Source organism: Vulpes vulpes, chromosome 13 (assembly GCF_048418805.1).
Source record: "Vulpes vulpes isolate BD-2025 chromosome 13, VulVul3, whole genome shotgun sequence".
In the NCBI taxonomy this organism is placed as follows: domain Eukaryota; kingdom Metazoa; phylum Chordata; class Mammalia; order Carnivora; family Canidae; genus Vulpes; species Vulpes vulpes.
In genome coordinates this window covers 107467586-107479747 of record NC_132792.1, presented here as the reverse complement: position 1 = coordinate 107479747, position 12162 = coordinate 107467586, and the positions used below count along the sequence as shown (strand labels likewise).

Below are 12162 nucleotides of genomic sequence, written 5' to 3'. Positions count from 1 at the left end.
CTGGGCTAGTGGGGAGCATGAGGGCAGACGACAGAGCCAGATGGGCCTGCCGTGGCCTGTGGCCCTCACGCTGGGAGGGTGCACCCTTGGTGAGCTCGAGCAGGACCTCAGTGGTGGGGGCGGGGGGGGGGGCGGTGAATAGAAAGCGGGATGGAGAGCAGCCAGGGTGAGCGGGCAGGAATCTGGCATGGGCCGATTTTTGACGATTTTCAGGGGGCTGGTCATGTGTGGTCTCTTCTTTCAGTAGCTCAGGTGAAGGTGGCTGGTCCTGGTTAGCAGACAAGGCAAGTGCCTGAGAGGGGCAGATGGCAACAGACTTCCCTGCTCTCCCTGCACAGCTGTTCAGAGGAGGAGAGAAAGGGGAGCCAAAGGCAGAGGGAGATGGAGGCAGAGAAAGGAACTGGGGACCCAGGTCCGGGAGTCAGGCAGGGGGGTGGGCGGGAGGCCCAGAGGCCAGGCCGGGGCAGAAGGATCACAGCCAACCTCTGGCACCCATGCCCCAGCATGCCAGAAGTCAGCATCTGTCCTGGGCACCCCGAGCCACCCAGTTGGCCCCTGTGTGAGTGGGAGCATTAGAATCAGCTGGAAGAAGGGACAAAGGGACCCCTGGGGAGACCCCCACCTGGCCTGAACCCTGATCTGAGGGCCCAGAAACAATTCCTGCTGCCATCCTGCAGGCAGAGGCCTCAGCAAACAGGCCAGACTCTGCTCCCTGCCCTCCTTCTCCGTCCTGTCTGTCCCCAGGCCCCACTAGGTCCTCTACCCCCACCCCACCCCACCCCACCCTGGAGCCAGACCACTGCACCCATGGCCCCTCACCCCTGATTCTCGGTGGCAGGGGTCTGTTGGCTCTTCACACTTCCTTGTTGAATGTCCTCTCCTAGGGGAGCCGGGGAGCCCGGGCTGGGGTAGGACAGGTGTAGGGCTGAGGAGCCCGGGACTGGTGCTCAGGTGAGAGTGAGGTTGGGCAGGGCCAGGGAGAAACCTCCTGCAGAGGGTAGGCAGCTGCCTGGGTCCTTTTTTTGGTGGCGGTACGGGCTGCCTTGAGGTGGAGGGGGAAGGGAGATTTGCTCCAGGACTCTTTCCAGGATAAAAGCGGGTAGTCAGGCACAGCGAGGCTGGCGCAGGGAGGGGAGGCGCTCGTAAACCCCTTATTAATAAATGAATAATTGGCATCGCGGCCCCCTGATTGATGAGCACAGCAGCGCATCAGCATCTTCCATGTGAGGCCAGGGATAAATCTTCTCTGCGTGGCCGCTGTCACCAGCCCACTTGGCCAGGAAGGGCGGGGTGGCAGGGAGACTTGGAGAGTCTGGTACATACCCTAGTATTTTGGGGGCTCCCCCTTCTCTTCCCTGGATGCCTCAGAGCCTGCAGTTCTCTGTGCAGCCCCCCACATTGGACAGACAGCTTGGACAGCCCCTGAGATCTCCTTCGAAGCCTTGTGCTGCAATTGGGAACCTCTTCCTCAGGCTTCACCCCACCTCGTGGAACCCCTCCATCTCCAGACCACCTCTCACCCCCCCCACCACCACTCCCATTCCATCCTCACAGCTCAGGCCAGGTGCTGCCTTTGTCAAGTCCATCTGTCTCCCCAGGGCTGCTGTAATAAGGACTCACTGGGTGGGGTCCTGGGGCCCTTCCCCAGCCCACCCCAAGGATGCTCTGCCCCCTACAGCCATCCCAGCCTTCCTGAAACTCCTCACTCTGGCCCCCTCCACCCTACCCCACCTCATGCCCACCCCAGGGCCTTTGCACAAGTAGCTCTCGTTGCACCAAGGGCCCTCCCCCCTTCCCCTGACCCCCTGGCTCCCTGAACACGTGTCACGTTCTCAGAGCTGCCTTCTCCCACTGCCCTAACTTAACTGGGTGACCCCTGCACACACACCGTTTTCTCTGTCTCCTCCTCTGCAAGCCTTTCACAGCCTGTCATCCTTCATACACAGTTTGCTTGGGTCAGTGACATCCACCCCCAGTCCTGGACTGAACAGTCCATCAGGGCAGGGCCATCCATACCTGGCACACCGCAAGTGCTCACTGAAACTCTGTCACATGGTGACTATAGCTAGTCAGTCCCAGGATGCCAGTTATGAAACTGGCAGCTCTGGCACCCCTGTTTTTCACTCTAGGTTCATCCACCTGCTCCCTAAGGGCCCAGAGCCCTGTCTTCCCTGGGCCTCCTACAGAGGTGCTTTCCTCCTGACTTACTGAGTTCTGAGCATGTCACCTTCCGAGGGCTGTGCACTCAGAAGGGAGCCTGAGGGAGGGGGCTCGTGACTCATCTGAGAGGGTGACGCGGTAATGGTGCCATATCAGGCCCCGGGCGGGCCAGCTGCAGAAGGTGGGCACGGCTCTGGACTGGAGAGGAGCCCCTTGTTCCCCACCAGACACAGGAGGTGACAGTGGGACATCCCAGCCCTGCACCCCAGAGATGGCCTCCAGGGTAGGCCAGGAGGACAGGCACAGCGTGTCTCTCCCCGGGAAGGCACCATTTGGAGTAATCAGTTTTTTAATTACTAGTAATTAAATGTGTGTAACCTGCCCAGCTGCCACTCTAGGAACTGGGACAGAACTCCTGGGGGTGCAGCGGTCAGGCACATGCTGGGAGTGGCAGAGACCATCTTCAACCACCGTGGTGCTTAGGAAGATACCTGATGGGTCCCCAGATGCCAAAGAGGTGCAGGGAGCCTCAGGGTGGAGTATCTGCATTTGTCTCAGGGGTCCCTGGCCTCCTTAAGGCCTCTTTCCATTTATCCTTCAGCCTGGAGCGGGTGCTTGCAGGGGACAGGATGGGGGGGCCCCCACCATGCAGTTTCCTCCTCCTTAGCTTCCCAGAACCAGCCTTTCACAGGGGAGTCCTCCAAGAGATTTCCCGCAGGCCACCTCTCCACAGAGCAAAAAGTCCTCTCCTCCTTTAAACATCCGTGGAGCCTCTGCAAGGCACTGGCTGCTGTGACCACCCCTCAGGAGAGCCCATGCCTCCCCCCACCTCGCTGCCCCCCCACCAGGTTCCCAGAGAGACTGGCTGTGGCGGGCCCTGCAGGTCAAACCCTTTGCTCTGTCCTTGGCTCCCTGGCATCTCACTCCTCTTGCTTTCTCTGTCCCTCTCTCCCTTGACTTCATCTCTCTCTTCTGCTCCCCCTCCTTGTCTCCCCTTGAGGGTCCTTTGTTGAACAATTAAAATAAGTGAAAAGCGACCTCCTTGTTTTCTTGCAGTTCCCATTTGGGGAAGGGGCACCACCAGCCCTGGGACTCCAACCCAGGCCAGAGACAGACACACCCAGGGGTTCCCGAGGGGGCTCAAGCTTCCTGGCTCCCCTCCACCCTCTCGCTTCACTTCTCCCCTTCTCAGTGTCCTATGTCCTCTCCACATGGGATTGTGTAGACTCTAGACAAACAGGAAGAGGTTCCTACCTAGTGGGTTGTGCAGACTGATGGAATCAGGGAGGACACACTCCCATCTCAGTGGCTTCAGAAAGGGAGAAGCGACTCCTGTGTACATCCCTGGGGATGAAATGGCCCCTTCAGCTAGGCCATGGGCATGAGTCCCCTCCTTCCCCTCCAGCCACATGTCCCTCATCTGTCAAGCGGGAACAGTGACAGCTTCTGTCTTCAAGTTCACGAGTGGCTGCATGCCTCTGAAAGCCCTTTGCAGGTGGATAACACGGGGTTAGTGCAGGGATAACACGACACAAACTATAGAAAGCCGTGAGGATGCAGAGGGCGACAGTGGCTCCTGTTAACTCCAAGGGAGAGAACTCTCATGCCTCATACTAGAAGCTCTCCTGGCCTCACCTCTGCAAGGATGGGTTTGTCCCATGTCCCACTATAGTTCCTCCGCTGCGGAGAGAATAGTGCCACCCTTCTGTATCTGCCTGGACAATGGATAGCCCACCACTGGGTCTAAAAACACAGCCCCCCAGGATTCACTGTGGTCCCCGTTACCTCTCAGTCCCCTCGCCCCTTGCCTCTGCCCCATAGCACCCCAGGGCTCAGCCACAGCCTGCCAGGTCTCTGGGGAGTCATTTGTCCTCTCCCCCAGGAGCTGCTTACAGGGTGTAGTCCTACAACCTGTCCCAACACCCCCTCCCGGGGTCCCTGTAAGGGCATACAAGGTAGGAAATGTGCTCCCCAATGATCTGGCTTTCACCTAGCACTTACTCTGAGTGCCCATCCCTTCTGGGCACCACCCTGCTGTTGCAGGACTCAGCCCCTCTAGAAGATTCAAGAATAAACCATATGGAGCAGGTGGTGGCTAAACAGTGTGGGCCCAACACACAGTCACAGGCAGTGGGTGGTCAGAAAAGAAGCACAAAGGGGGTGGTGGGGGAAATGGGCTGATGCTAGGGAGAACTGATGGGCTTCCTGGAGAAGGAGGGTCTTAGACTGAAGTCTTTGAAGAATGGGTAGGAGCTTGGCTGGGGAGACACCATTCTTTTAAATTTTTTTTTTTTATTTTTATTTATTTACGATAGTCACAGAGAGATAGAGAGAGAGGCAGAGACACAGGCAGAGGGAGAAGCAGGCTCCATGCACCGGGAGCCCGACGTGGGACTCGATCCCGGGTCTCCAGGATCGCGCCCTGGGCCAAAGGCAGGCGCCAAACCGCTGCGCCACCCAGGGATCCCGGAGACACCATTCTTATCAAAGGGAGCAGCCTGGGTAAAGGAGGGATAGAGGGACACGCCACGGTGAGGGGCAGCCTGGCAGGAGTGAAGGTTGGAGTATGGGGAGCAGTGAGGCTGGATGGGGTCTTCTTCCACACAGGTACCCACCAGCCTGTCTGCACACATAATCCTGGAAAGCCAGGGTCTGCAGGGCCTGGAGTGTGGGCCGTGCCCTGGTGGTCATGGCAGGGAGGAAGATGCCATGTGCAGACTGGCTGCCCTGTGTACATGCACAAGCGCCCAGCAGTTCCTCCCTGACCCCCCTTATACACCCTGGCTCCCTACCCACCGAGAGCAGGGGCAGGCCTAGAGGCTGAACACAAAGCCAGCCTGAAAACCCACAGCTCAGGCCCTTAGGCTGCACCTGGGCGCCATCTGGTGGTGGTATGGAGCACCGCGCGCTCTGAGGTGTCCGGCTTCTTGGAGCCTTTGGGATGTCACATCCAGAAGTGACATCCCTGTTTCTCACAACACGCAGAATCATCGATGGCCGGTCACGACACAAGGGCCCCAACCCAAATGCACACATGGCCTCACAGCAAAGCTCCAGCAGTTACACGGGGACGCAAACACAGCCATTCCATTCACACTTCTTTTCACCTCTTTGTAACGCAGCGCAGACGTAGCAGTTCACATCTTATCTGTGTCTCCACTTGCTTTTGGTCTGTCGGAAGCACACCATCCATTTTCTCCTGTGGTCATACTGCATGGTTTCAAGCTCACACTCCAGCTGGTGCTCACGTGGTCTCAGGACCTCCTCCTTGGATGTGAGAACTAGGCTGGCTCCACAGGCCTGTGCATGCTCACGTGACACACATATGCCCTGGGGACCACATGGGGGCAGGATCCTGGAGCCCATCATATGATCCATCACATTACAACCCAAGGGACTTCCTACTAAGAATGGTAAAATTGGTCAAATTAAACACACTTTCTTGCATTGGTTTTGTCCCGTGAGGCTCACAACATATCTTTACATACACTGGCTGGAACATTAGCTCTTACCCCACCCCCGCCCTCACCCCCAGATTTCCCAGATGAAGGCACTGAAGTTCAGAGAGGTTAACCGCCCAGCTCCCAAGACCAGGAGCTGGCTGCAGGGACCCCAGCCTCCCCCACCTCTGGACTCTGAGAACAGAGGCCCAAGGATACTGTTTCCAGTTTGAGATTCGGGGTGGGCAGAGGGCAGAGAAATAAGTGCACAGTGAGAGGCAGCAAAGGTGCTCACTCCTTCTGCTCTGGGCTGCCTCCCAGAGACAGCCTCAACCTTGAAAGGCAGGGACACTTCCCCATGGAGGCTAAGACAATAGCAAGCAAAAATGTGGGGTCAGTTATTCTTTGAGAGGTGAAGGCTGCTCCTGGAGCCAGTCAGGGGGCTGGCCCTTGTGCTCTCCATGCTAAAGCTACTCAGAGAAGGTTGCTGTGTTTCAGGGGTCCCAAGGACGGCTGGCAGGAAGCACGAGGATTCGAGAAGAGGTAGAGAGGTTGCCCTCTACCCCTGTATTTGTGTCTGGATGTGTGCACGCAGTGTCGAAATTCCTGTATGCATGCAAAATGGTCACAGCCTTCTCAGGATTAAATAAGGAGGGATGGGATCCCTGGGTGGTGCAGCGGTTTGGCGCCTGCCTTTGGCCCAGGGCGCGATCCTGGAGACCCGGGATCGAGTCCCACATCGGGCTCCCGGTGCATGGAGCCTGCTTCTCCCTCTGTCTGTGTCTCTGCCTCTCTCTCTCTCTCTCTGTGACTATCATAAATAAATAAAAATTAAAATAAATAAATAAATAAATAAATAAATAAATAAATAAATAAATAAATAAATAAGGAGGGATGGCTCTAGGGGGCCAGGTAGAGGGAGCTGGAGGAGAAAAAATGTCCCTCTATCCTCTGAGTCTGGGACACACACACACACACACACACACACACACATATGCTGAGCCCCCCCAGACAATGGAGTCTGCAGACATGCATGTATAGGTAGACCACAAACAAAGAGAGTGTGTGCATCCTGGCAGAGAGACCTAGATCCATCAGAGAGGTGTGGGATTAATCAGGGCAGACTGCCTGCCAGAGGATGTCTTGATCCTCATGGCCTCAGGAATCCATTAGAGAAACAAGGAAACAAGTGCCTGCTGTGAGGCAAGCATTGCTGGCAGCTTCGTGTGAATATCTCATTTAACACTCATAACAACTCTGACTCGTGGGAGTTACCACTTCCCTTTCTATGGATGAGGAAACTGAGGCTCAGCAAAATCAAGTAACCTGTTGAAGGCCACACAGCCATTAAGTGGCAGAGCTGTGATGGAAACCTTAGCCTTTCTGGCTCCTTGAAGCACTTTCTGTCATCATCAGACAATCCTAGGCTGAAGGAACCTAAATGTTTGTTGGGTGGAACTGAGTATGTGCACAGGTGGAGGGCCCTAGGATCTGCAGGAGCTCACTTCCCCACAGGACAGGTGGCCTGGGCCCTTGTTGGGGTGGAGATGCTCCTGTCACGTGCTGACTTCTGGAGCTAGGTGAAAACCATGCACCCTCAACCCACTGCTTTCCAGCCCTTTGGAGACAGTGTGATGTCCCCACCCCTGCTCTAACCTCCTCCCATAAAGTAGCTTCCAGACAACCCCCTAAAATGTGGGTCCAAATGGATATTCTTATCCCATGTCTGAGAAAACCTCTGCCCAAGGATCTCTATCCTGCAGGCCCTGGTGTAAAAAGTAGGGGGTGGGAACAGGGGACACTTATCGCTGGGGTTCATTCTCAGGCCTGTGGGGCTGGGGGACAGGAGAGGACATTTAGCTTGGGAATATTTGTTGAATGGATACATGAATGAATGAGCCAGTGAATGAATGAATGATCAGCCACAAGACCACTCCCTGCTGAATCCTTTTCCTGCTCTGAGGCTGACCCTCAGTTCTCCCCTGGGACCCCTCACCCCATGGAGCACAGCCCAGCGCCCCGTGAGAAAGGCTGGCGTGCTATATCTGGGGCCCCACGATCTCTGTCACCCTCTCTGGTGCTGAGCCCAGCCCAGCTGGCAGAGGCAGAAGCCCAAGAGCTCAGAGAGCTGTAAACCAGCTTCCCCCTCCAAGCAGATGCCGCATTTGTGAGGTCAGAATGGGTGCCCCAGCCGGGGATGCTGATTGTGTCACCTGAGCCTGAGGTTTGTAGGAAATATGCGAGGGGGGGGCGGGGCCGCGGAGTGGCTGCATCTCAGAAGCTCAGCACAGACCTTCCCCCCTCAGCCTTCTCAATTCCTTGCTTGCTGCCCTGTGTTCGTTCACTGACATGAGCATAACTGTGTGTCCGCACAAAATACACGCTGGGAAGAAGACATCCAGGCCCTTGTCTGCACATGACTGTGTATACGGGCACACATGTGTCCATGTGTCCAGTTGCGAGGACCCTCACAGCCAAGCTCAGATGAGCACTCTCCCCAGGCCCAGCAGACATAGTGAAGGGATCCATGCAGGGGACAAACACTCCCCCTCCCCACACTGAGGTAGAGGCTTGGCAGCAGGGTAAAATTTATCATCATTATCCTAATATCATCTCCAGGCTCGACAGTGGCAGCAGCTAAAGAAAATACCAAGGCTTAACTTGGGGCACGTGGGAGAGAGAGGCAGAAGATAGGAAATATGATTTATGATGGAAATCAGTGCAATCATAATACTCTGTGCTTGTACAATTGGACTGAGCCTTCTGTGCCCACAGGCCCACTCCAGCCCTGCCTGTCAGAGGATGGTGGGACTGGGGGCCTGGCACCAGGGTGAGTGGATGGGCCCAGATGATGGGACACTGCTTATCTCCTTTCCTAGCCTTCCTTGAAGGAGTGGAGGTGAGGGACATTGTTCAAAGAGGAAGATGGAAGGAAGCAAATGAACCTATGTCAGGGCAGGTCTGGGGCACTATTGCCCAGTTGGTTTATTCTGCTCACAGCACTGCCCTGCAAAGATAGATCATTCCAGCACACTTGGGTGGCTCAGTGGTTGAGCGTCTGACTTTGGCTCAGGTCATGATCCCCAGGTCCTGGGACCGAGTCCCGGCAGGGAGCCTGCTTCTCCCTCTGCCTATGTCTCTCCCTCTCTCTGTGTGTCTCTCATGAATAAATAAATAGAATCTTAAAATAAAGAAGATCATTCTATCCTACATTTCCAAGTCTGTGACACTGGGGCACAGAGAGGTTAAGTGACTGAGTTAAGGTCACTCAGCTAGTCACAGCAGAGCCAGTTGTGCTCTTCCCACGCTGTCACATGGCCTGGTGTAGGTGTTGAAGGGCCGCAGGGTGCTGCCCATTCCATGTGGTATGAGCAGCGGGGAGAAGGCTCCACCTCACTCAAAACATTCTCCCTACAGCCTTGCCCATCTGGCATCCAGAATTCCACCTTTAGAGATATCCCTTTGAGGTAAGCCATAACCTATTCAGTTTATAAAATGTGGTGGTGGTGGTGACGGCGACAGTGATGGTCATGGTGCCGATGGTGGTGATGGTCATGGTGATGGTTTTTCAGATGGGCTTGTCATTAACGTAGGGCAGGGGGGCAGGGTAAAATACAGACCGGCTGTATTAGAGATAAACTTATTTCTACTTCACAACTTTCTAGAAGCAACTGAACCAAAAATTCTGCACCATGGCCTGGGAGACTGCGAGTGGGTGGAGCAATCTGTCTTTTTTCCTGGTAGATGCAGACAAGAGCATGATTCTGTCTCTGAGTGGAAATCCCTGCACTCTGTGCCGAGCTATTTATGCCAAAGATGGGGGTGGGGATGATGATTTCCCTGGGGTTGATGATTGCCTGGCCTGGGGGAGTAAAGCAGCAGTCACAGAGGACACCTCCAGACCCTTGTGTCCTCTGGTAACCAGGCAGGGTTTAAGCCAAAGGGGGCATGAAAGAATGAGTGAGGGGAGGAGTGAAATGCCTCCTTGAGGAGCAGATCTCTGGGGCAGGAGGGAATGGAGTTAGAGCCCCATGAAGATCGGCCTGGAAGGAGAGGCAAGTGTCTAGGGAACAGAGGCAGCCAGGGGAGGTAGGGCTCAACCCCGGGAAGCTCTGAGGCCAGGACGGTGCCGGAAGGGCCCTCAGCCAGGCTCGGACCGTGGTAGGATCCCCAGCAGGGCCGCGGGGCTCTCCGGCTCTCCCTGACCCCGTCTGGGGCGCACCTGGGCCTCTCCGCACCTGGGCCTCCGCCCCGAGGCAGGGGACCGAGGCGAGGCTCGGAGCCAGAGAGGGACACAGGGAGAGGGGCGTCCGCGGCCGGCCCCCCGGGGGCCAGAGGGGTGCGGGGGCGGCGGGGGCATGGGGTGCGGGGGTGCGGGGTGCAGGGGCCGAGACAATGAGATGGAGAGAAATGAAGCGGACGGCCCGATGCCTGGGGTCGCGGGGCCAGCCTGCGGGGCGGCCGGGCTGCCGGGGTGACAGCTCTGGCATTTCGAAGGGCACCCGGGGGCCAGCGCCTGCCTTGACGAGACCTCGGGAGCTCGATAGACTTTCCAAACCTAATTAGTGTTTAATGGTCTGGAGAGACGCCGCCTCCGCCGTCACCGGCCGCACCATGCCGTCCGGCTTCAGATTCTTAATTAACCTTTAAGGAGATGGTCGGCTGGTGGCCGCCTGGGAGGCCGCTGCGCCCCAGGGGCGTGCCCGCCAGGCCCACGGGCTCTCCGGGGACCCGTCCCACCCAGCGTCCGAGGGGGGCTCCAGCCACCCCCTTTGAAGCCAGCTTTGAAAATGCTCCGCTGCACTCATTCCCAGCGAGGTGTGGCCCACTGAGACCACCGGGGTCGTGATGGGAGGAGGAAGGAAAGGGAAAGAGAAACGTGACCATCGTTAGCCGCAGCCGTGAGGGGGTCGGGCAGGGACCCCTGCACTGAGCGAGGCCTCTGGGGTCGAGGGGGGGACCCCAATGCAGTGGCAGGCGTGGGTGGCCCCTAGACACCGAGGAAGAGGTGTGCTTTAGCCTTTGGGCAGGGGGAGTCCCAAAAGGGTTCCAAGTGGTTGGTGGTTCAAGGTGTCCTGCTTCCTGCAGAGAATGTGGAACCAGGCAGGATGAGGGGACAATCCAGACAGAGAGGATGGTAGTGCCCAGGATAGGGTGGGACTCCAACCTGAGGGAGCAGAAGGCATTGGAGGGTGTGAGTGTGGCCGTTGGTGGTGGCAGTGACATTCCTAAGGCCAGACAACCTGAAGAGGGAGTCAGGCTTTGGGCTGGAGGTCATGCCTGCCTGTGGGACAGCCAGGGGAGAAGGAGCAAGAGGATCCAGAATGTGACAGGGAAAGAGGATAGGGATGTGGTGAGAGGTTTAGAATTGCCTCAAAAAAAAAAAAAAAAAAAAAAAAAGAATTGCCTCCAGCAGAGGGCAAGGTGAAGAGATGGGATGGATAAAGTCTCTGATGGGAGAGGGAAAGGGGAGGGGGCCAGTGGCAGGTGGAAGAACCCGAATGTTGAATTAGGAAGAAGCCGAAGTTGCAATGGAGACAGGCTGGGAGGGGGGGTCTCTCAGGGGAGTGGTTCTGGCACCAGCATGGAGAGCCAAACCCATGCACTTCAGGACCCACTTCACATACCCCCTCCCTACACACACCCCACCCCACACAACACATACATCACACACCTTATGTACACACCACTGTCAGCCCCACACACTGCATACACCTAAGTGCACACACTCACATACAAGCCCCCTTGTACCTGCAGCACATGCACCACACACTCCCAGTCACCTGCTCCCTCACACATCCACATTCTTGCACACCCATTCACTTATCCACCCCCATCATGTTCTCCAGCCCTTACACAAACAGCATCACACTCACACCTAAGCCTGACACACTCATTGGCAGTGCCTGTGACCCAGAGACCCTGGCGTGTTCAGGGAGGAGGGCCATGATCGATGCTTATTAATGAAGCTGCCCCAGAGATGGCTAATTGATGGCGGTGTGCGGCTGTTGTCTGGAATTTAACCTGATTCATCATTTAGCCTGTTGGAGGCTGGAGAGCTGTGTTAATTAATGCCAGGAAAACAGACTTGGATGAGCTGGCGGTGCAGCCTCGTATTAGAAAACGGAGAGCAAGGGGCAGAGGAAGGGAGGGGGAGAAAGAGAGAGAGGGGGAGAAAGGGAGAGAGGGAGAGAGAATGATTAAATCTAAAGCTCAGAGACAAAACAAATTCCAAAAAGCAAATGTCGGTGCCATTTCTAGGATGACTCAGGCTTGTGCTTGGTCGGCATCATCAGGCTGTGGTGTGGGGATTAAGAGCAATTTCCTCTACATTTGTCATTTACTTGGTGTGGGCTTTGTTTTCTCCTTTAACTTATCTGGGGACTGACTCTCCAGGCCTGGGACTGAGCCCTGTGAGACAGAGAGGAGGGGGTCCCAGGTCATGAGAGGGTGGTGGGGAAAACAGGACTCCTCTCCTGGTCATGGAGGGGACTCAGCCTGGCAACATGGTCCACAGTCCCAAAGCAACCTCATGGGGGCAGGGTGGGTGGGATGGGAGGAC

The 12162-nt window shown here is 56.3% G+C and overlaps 1 protein-coding gene across 45 annotated transcripts in view; it reads left to right on the top strand.

Moving 5' to 3' along the window:
• CELF4 (CUGBP Elav-like family member 4) overlaps positions 1–12162 on the top strand; it is a 296564-nt gene that overhangs the window by 204341 nt on the left and 80061 nt on the right. The window lies entirely within an intron of this gene.